Source organism: Grus americana, unplaced genomic scaffold (genome assembly GCF_028858705.1).
Source record: "Grus americana isolate bGruAme1 unplaced genomic scaffold, bGruAme1.mat scaffold_90, whole genome shotgun sequence".
Classification (NCBI taxonomy): Eukaryota; Metazoa; Chordata; class Aves; order Gruiformes; family Gruidae; genus Grus; species Grus americana.
In genome coordinates, this window is record NW_026562090.1 from 84,607 (window position 1) to 92,995 (window position 8,389).

The following is an 8,389-nucleotide window of genomic DNA, read 5'->3' on the forward strand; positions in this document are numbered from 1 at the left end:
TGTCTTCAGAGACATCTCCCTTCAATCTGCCAGAGAGAGCAGTTCATGTGAAAATCTGCCTTCCAAAGCCAAAATAGCTTTAACTGTAGAAGGCAGCAGCATATAATAATACCCCCAAACACAGTAACCTTGCAGGTATTCAGCTGCCGTGTTTTAGATGCTGTGGGATACAGTGCTGTTGGTGAGGTCTAACGTATTGAAATGAGTGTCAGACAGGGGAACTAAAGTTAATTTCATGGCTCCCATGTCACATTTGGCTCTCAGTGGTAACCTCATTGGGAGCTGATGTAGCTGACTGATAGAAGAATTCGGTCCTGCTTATTAACACAGGGCTCCCGTCCTTGGAGATGTTCCACAGCCCTCTGGACATGGTCATGGACAACGGGCTGCAGGTGGTCCTGCTTGAGCAGGGGGGGTGGGACCAGGTGACTACACCCTCCAGCTGACCTCCCAGCCAGCCTCAAGTAGCCTGTGACTCTGTGAAATGGATGCCTAGAAGAGGATCCTGCCACCAACGCTGTCACCATCAGGCAGCCATCGACAGCTCCACCAGGAAGCTGCATCCCCTGGAGAGGAGCCCAGGCCGGAGCAGGCTCCTGGCAGGAGCTGCGGCCCCTGGAGAGGAGCCCAGGCAGCAGCAGGTTCTGTGTGCAGAGCTGCGGCCCGCAGGAAGAAGGGGTGGCAGAGACAAGGCGCTGTGGGCCACCCACAGCCCCATTCCCCATCCCCCTGTGCCGCTCGGGCGGGAGAGGGGGCCGAGGCATCGGGAAGGGAGGAGTGAGGCTGAGCCTGGGAAGATCAGGGCTGGGAGGAGCTGGTTTTGGTTGGTTTGGCTGCTGCTCTCCTGCTCCTTTTTGAATTGGTGACAGATGACATCCACCTTGCCCCGGCCAGGCCCCTCTGGCCCAGGACTGAGCCAGGACTGAGCCAGGACTGAGCCAATCAGCGGAGCCAGAGGTGGCCTGTCAGCCCCAGCTGGCCTGGGGCGGGGCCAGAGGCCCAGCAGCCTGAGGAGACTGGGGGGAGAGACGGGCGGGGGGCAGCTGGGGGGGCCCTGCTCACCAGCCTAAACCAGTTCCCACCAGTGTAGCACTGGTTCGGGACCCCCCTGGTAAGGGCAGCACAAAGCCATGTCCCTTTTCCCACCCAGAGGCCGGGCAGGGGAGGGCTCATCCTGCCAGCGCTGCTCATGGCGGTAGAGGAGAGAGCGGCCTGATCCTGCTGAGCGCGCGCAGGGTGGCTCCCTCGCCTCGGCTGCCCCTCGGCCTGGTGCTGTTCGACAGGCCGCTGCAGCACACAGGCCGGGCAGGTTGCCTGTTGAGCGCTGGGGACGGCTGCCCCAGGGGAATGGGGAAATGTCTCCGCTCCACCCTGCTGCGGGAGCTGGGCTCAGCCTTGGTGTGGAGGGCCGAGAGCGGGTGCTCTCCAGACAGCTAAAGACACGACTGGCTGCGTGTTTTCCTTGCGGAGAAGGACCTGGGAGTCCTGGTGGACACCAAGTTAAGGGCGAGCCAGCAATGTTCCTTCGTGGCCAAGGCGGCCAATGGCGTACTGTGGTGCACAGGGTACAGAGGGTCTGATATGCAGGGCGGACCCTCCTCTTAGAGAAGTCTGCTGCCTCCCTGGGGCCCGTGTTAAAGACGATACGAGGAAACTCCCCAGCCTGGTACAGCCCTCTGACTACTCCCCACTACTGCTCCTCCATGTGGGTGGGGACAAAGCTGCGACGCATAATGCAAAAGCAATCAAAAGAGACTTCGGGGTCTTGGGACAGTCGCTGAAGGGATCTGGAGCGCAGGTTATTTTTTCCTCCCTCCTTCCAGTTGTGGGCAGCGATGTTGGGAGGAACAGACGGACACAGTCCATAAAGACATGGCTCTGTGGCTGGTGTCACCGCCACGGTTTTGGGGTTTTTGACTATGGGTTGGCCTACACGGCACCAGGCTTCAGGAACTCTGATGGGATTCACCTCTCTCAAAGGGGAAAAAGGCTCTTTGCCCAGGAGCCTACCAATGAGTCTGCCAATTCTCCTGGTGGCCCTTGGACAATTGGTAGGGTCGTTTGAGTATTCTCCCTTATTTGGCAAAACAAGGACGAGGTTTCCAAGGCGCACCTTAGCACTTGCGACCCACACATTACTCTCTTGTCCCCTGGAGAGGCTTTGGGACTTTTCTTAAGTTTAGTTGAGGACAGGAAGTCATCAGCAGGATGGGAAATCGCTGAGATGGGAAGTTGTTCTGGTATGAAAAAGCAAACCAGTGCAAGGCTGGCTGAAGCAAGTGCTGGCGGAATGATTGCTGTGGGGACAGACACCCTAGAACAGAGTTTGTCCCAAACCAACCCCAGACTCCCCAACTGCCGCAGGCGGTACAGCACCAAGCTCCTGCTCGTCCTCAACGAGCTTACCCTCTGGGTAAGCCCCCAACCAGCTCTGCCTGCCAATATCTCAGCCCATCACCCCTCTTCGCTTCCCCCAACACAGAGGTTCCCCCTACGGATACTGAGGGCGTTGGAAGTGCCCGGCGTGAGCTTCACGCCCACGGCTGGGGACAGCAGGTGGTGACAGGGACGCTGGTGCCCCACCAGCCGATGGGCCTAGGGCCATGGGCCGTGGTTGATGGGAAGCCCCGGCACCACGCGGCTCAGCATTGGGTGCAGGGCCTCCCTGTGGTCCACACCCTGCCCGGCAGCACCAAGAAGCCGTTGCAGCCCTCCGACAATGGCATGCGTCTCATCAAGGACAGTGTCCCCAACGTCAGCCCCCACCACCCCATCGCAGCTTTACCACACGGCAGAACCCAGGCAGAGCCCAAAGGTGAGCTCTGGGGATTGGCAGAGCCCGTGAGCAGGCATCCCATGCCCAGGAAAGCTTGCAAGGACACCGTCCCCAATATCCCCAGAGTTCCCAACAGCCCCCTGCTTGACTGCCCTTCTCAATGAGCTCCCTGACTTCTCCGAGTACGTGGCAAAGGGTGGCTGCCCCAAGGAGCAATCAGCAGTGGTGGGGCTGAGGGACAGTGTGTGTGTCGAGGGGGTTGGTTGTTTTTCCTTTTGAAACCTCTTACTTTGAAACAAGAAAGGGAAGAAAAGACATTAAGCATCTACAAAGAGACAAGGCTCTACCAGAAGTGTAGGATCTAGTAGCAAGAAGGGACTGTCAGAATTGACTCGAGTCAGAAAACGGGAAGGGTCAGCAAGTCCTTAAGCACAATTCACAAAAGTGAAGCAATCCTGGCAGCGTAGTACTTCTGGCCATCCAAATACTTGATCAGCAAGGGGTCAGGCCTTCAAACAAGAGGACAGCAGAGCAAGGAAAATGTGAAAAGGGAAGACATATCTTGAAAGGCAATGCCTGAAGAGGCACCTCATTTGGAGGAAGGAGAGACTGGAAGAGATCTCCAGGCTCGCCATAAACTTACTGAACGCCATATGAAGCAATAAGGGGTTGGCTGGTTGCTTTCTACTTTCTTTATTCCCATTGGAAGGCTGTTGCAGAACCCAGATCTTCCCAGCATTAAGAGTTTTCTTCCAGTTTTCTGCTTCAATTTACTCAGGGCCAGGCGGTACGCTTTTTTTCAAGCTTAGTAACTCTTCTCCCTTCATGCTGTTTCCTGCTTCTGCATTCACAGCAGTCACCCCGCTCTTCTTCCACTTGCTCTTCTAGCCCAAGCAAATCAAGGACTCCCGATGTCATCGCGCATCTCCATCTCCCATGTCCCAGCAATCCCTGCAGCTCTCCTCTGCCGTCATTCCCAGGGGAGTTCATCTTTCTTGTACGGGAAGGACCAGCAGGGCAATGACGTCAGATGAGCTGTGCTCTCTTCAATGGCATTCACCCTCCTCTACGCTCCCTGAAAATACTTTGCCTGACACACTGCAGTGTAGCACTTTGCTATCTCCACATCACACCGCTGGCTCCCAGCAGCTCTCTTCTGCTTCCCTTTAGCTACCTGTAGGTCTTCTGCCCCCTCCTCACTTTTGGCCAGATGAAGAACATCCAGCCGATGGCTCTGAACTACTTCCCCCTCCTCTAAATATCTTCTTGGTGGGCTCAGCTTTCTGCCCTTCAACTTAGTAGCTTATCAGAAGAGGACGAGGATAGCACTGGTTTTTCCCCAAGTAAGCAAATACTTCAACTGTTCACTTAAATATCAAAATTAAGAGGAAGGGAAAAAATGACAGCAAAGTGGAAAGTGAAAGTTTAATTTGGTGCTTAAGCAACTTGCCTACTTATGCTGCAGCTGTAGCAGAGGGCTGCTACTGAGCTGTCTGATCACCATAAAACCAAACACCTAAGTGGGGTTTCTCTTTCCTCTCCAGAGGGTTTATCACCCGGAGCAGGCTGAAGTTCTGATCCTGCAGACTGCTCCCCAGTGCTTGTCTGCTCCCTCTGGGCACCAAAGACAGCTCTTTGAATTCTTTTGCAGGTACAAGCTTGGTTTCCTTTCCAGTCTGAATGAAATGAAACCAGACATTTAGCAAGAAATGCAGCATGATGCTCCTTACCTTGCGCTCATTTTTCTCTAATACTAGTTCAGTATTTTAGAATATTTGAGGATATTAAATTAGAAACTTTAACATGCAAAAAAAATAACAAGAAAGAAAGAAAGAAAGAGAGAAGAGGGAGGAATTCTCTTCTACCGTGGCTGTTAGTTTCTTAAGCTGCCAGTAAACGTTAATGTCTTTGTATTACAAGGCCACGATTGCAACATTTCTGCAATTTGTGGATGTCATTGAGATATTGCCTGCCATTCAACAGTTCAGGCACTCCACCTACACTTATTCACGGATGTTTCATTTTTTTTTAAATGTTTAAAAGATTAGAGTCCAGCCCTCCAAGGTATAATGGGCAAAAGAGCACATTTTAGATGAAATTAAATTAGTATTAATGTTGGTGGTGGTTTTGTTGTTATCGTTGTTGTTGTTATTATTTATTACCTTCTTTTTCTGTCACATTAAACTCTCTTGATGTCAACCCACGAGTTTTACTTTTTATTTTGTGATGCTCTCCCGCATCCCACTGGGGCAGGGGGGTGAGCAAACGGCTGTATGGTTGGTTTAGCTGCCTGCCGGGCTCCACGACGACAGCAAATTGCTAAACAGACTACCACACTGTGGCAATCATGCACGAAGGAAAATTTTAGGTTGTTATGCAGAGCTTTAACCAGAGTCCTGGCAACTTACTTTGGGACATGAAAGGTGTTTGTGTTGTCTGAAACAGGAAAGAAAAGAAGGAGTTCACATTCAGACTGCGTATTCTGAGCTGTGTATTCCTTAGCGCTTATTGCTTGAGAATAAGGTGACTAAGGATTGGAGAAGAGGAGGACCGTCCTTGGAACCTTCGAAGGTATTGCATTAGAATGAGGTATACTTAGAAAAGATGTAGCAAAGGGATCTCGACCAGAGGAACGCTTGTTAACAAGGAGATGTACATCCTTGAAAGTCAAAAGCCAGTGAAATTCCTCTAACTGGTGTCCTTAGAATGAACTGTCCCCTTAGAATATGAAAACCACACCTCCAGTGCTAACACCACCCCCTCCCCAGATAAAGACCCTGCCTCACTGGACATGCGTAGTGAATGTAGAAGGTCCTGTGTCTTGAAATGGAAGCGAGCAAAGAGTTCCCCAGCTGCAGTTTAGAAGCTGTGACTAGGAGGCAGAACACCCGGGGCTGTACAGATCTCCAATGGAACTTCCACTGGTGTGCTAGCTTTGGGGGAAACTGCCTAGCACCCATCTTTGCGCAAACATGGAAGAAACAATATCTCGTCTCGGTGCGTACGATTGGCTGCTTACACACTGGGCTAAGGAAGCTGACTTCAAGGGACAACATTTGCACTACCTGAGCACCAGGCAAAAGCCTTTCTGGACGCACCACCTCGTCTGCTCGTCCTCCAGAAAGCAGCAGGGGCAGACACGGTGGTGGGGTCGGAAACAGCAGAGGTATGACAGCTCCACAAACACTGGGACAACGTGCCTCGTCTAGGAGGGTGGTTCTGATGAGTCCCAGGAGCTGGTGTGCCTCTTCCTGGCATTCCACCTCTTGGGGCTTTATCTGGGGGTTGGGTTTGGTTTTTCTCCCCTCAGACTGATACATTGTAAGTAAACCCAAAAAGGTTGTTTCTCAAATGCCTCAGGCATGTGCTTAATCCAAGGAAATACCTACAAAACGCCTAGAGAAGGCAAAGCCTCCCACCGCAGAAGGTGGCCTTACACCAAAGGGGTATCTGCAGAGCTCTGTCTCGGGAGGGCAGAAGAAACCCCGGCAGAATGAAGCGGGCAAGCCTTTTCTTGCCCGGAGCAGGACCGCAGGCTCCCTGCTGAATGGCCCCACAAATGAACCGAGTGTCACACACCTGTGTGAATGTGGTATTCCAAAGGGAGGCCCTTGGAAGGCAGGGCTAATGCAAACCAGCCGCAAGGCTCTTCTCTGTAGAGCTAAGGTAGCACTTTGCCAAAGCGTCACTTACTGCACCGGGGTGTCCTTTGCCACCTGCTAACACCGACATTTCTGGTTTAGGCCCCCGTTGCTTTGCCTCCAACCAGCCCAGAGACCAGAGTAGACTCCCTGCTATGGGCAGAAGAAGTAAAGAGACTTTCAGAGGAAAGAAGGTAAAAAGAGTTCACCTCCGGTTAAACCAAGACCTGATTCCAGGTGAGGCTGCCTTTATCTATCTAATCCCATTGCGGGATGGAAAGGTTTGCAGGCTCTCCCCAGGAACAGGCAAACCAAAAAAAAAGAAAAAGAAAGAGCAAAGAGGCCTGGGCGGAGGAGAGGGAGTGCCTCCAAGAAAAGAAAAGGAGGAGGAGAGAAAAAGACGGGGGCTGGAAGGTGCCGCAGGTGAAGAGGCCCCGGGGTGTTCCCGGCTCTGCTGTCCTTCCTTCCCAACTCTGAAGGCTGCTCAAAGTCCGTCAAACTGGCTGGCAAGGGCTGGAGAGGGAGGGTGCTGCACAAGGTTTGGAAAGAACTCCCTGGCAGCTGCCCAGGGGCTCCCCATCGAGCCCTGCTGCATGGCACAGGGCCACGGTGTATCTCTGTGCACTCGCAGCTCTCTAAGGGCATTGCCCATGGGGATAAGGCGCCAGAGCCATGCCCTAGTCAGTGCCAGCAGTAGCTCTCTCTTCTGGGCTATAAACAATTCCTTGTCAACTGCGTTCCCCAAAGAAAGGGGAACCAGGTCCTGCCCATTCCTGCCCTTGTGGATTTATCAGCGCTTGCTGGCTCTGTCGTTGTAGGTGCCGACATCCTGTTCCCGGCTGAACCACTGTGACTGCCGGGCTCCTGCACTGGATCTCCACAATAAAAGGATCTTTTCTGTCTTCTGACTGTGTCTGCCCTACCATATTCTGGACGAGGTAGAGGTTATTTGGTGATGAATTGCACTGGAGGAGTTTGGGAGCATCCCTTGTCCCAGAATCCTTTCCAGCGGGCACCAGGGCTGAGTTCAGAGGCTTTAGGAGTCCAACCAAAGCACAGAATCACAGGGAATGGCTGAGGTTGGGAGGGACCTGTGGAGGTTGTCTGGTCCAACCCACCTGCTCGAGCACGGTCACCTAGAGCAGGTTGCCCAGGACCGTGTTCTCTTGGGTTATGAATTTCTCCAAGGACAGAGACTTCACAACCTCCCTGCGCAACCTCTGCCAGCATTTGTCCCCCAACAGTAAAAACTTGTTTTCTCATGTGCAGTGGGAATATCATGTGCTTTAATTTGTGCCCCTTTCCTTCGGTCCTCTCAGGGCACGCTCCTACCGTGAAGGTGGGCTGTAGCAGAGAGGATGCATGGCTGATTTTCCACCTCTGTAACAACAAGCCCATGCTCCATTGTGAATTCGACTGCAGGTTCCTCCTCTCATCCCAGCCAGGTGCCTTTGTGGTCCCTTGGCTTTCCTGCCTGCTCTTCTGATTCCCTACGGCACAAAGCAGAGAGGAACCAGTGCAGCACTCAGCTCTTCAAGGGCTGACGTAACCAGTAAAATGGGCAAAACTGTTCTCTCTCGTTGCCCGGGTGTAGGAGGATATGTTTTTAGTGACACCAAAGGCTTTTGTGACCCTGTCATTTTTTTCCTCTTTTGTTGTATGTTGTAATTTAGAGGAAAATTGATCAAGGCATCCCAAACCAGTCAAGGCTTGGTGGTGTCAAAATAAACCAAAAATCCATTTGGAAGACTGTGTTGGGTTTGCGTGGCAAGGTTTTGGTAGCGGGAGGGCTACAGGGGTTGCGTCTGTGAGAAGCTGCTAGAAGTTCCCCCTGTGTCTGATAGAGCCAATGCCAGCCGGCTCTAAGACGGGCCCGCCGCTGGCCAAGGCCAAGCCAATCAGCGCCTCTGTGATAACATAGTTAGGAAGGAAAACACTTAGAGGGAGAGAGCTTTTGCAGCCGGAGAGAGGA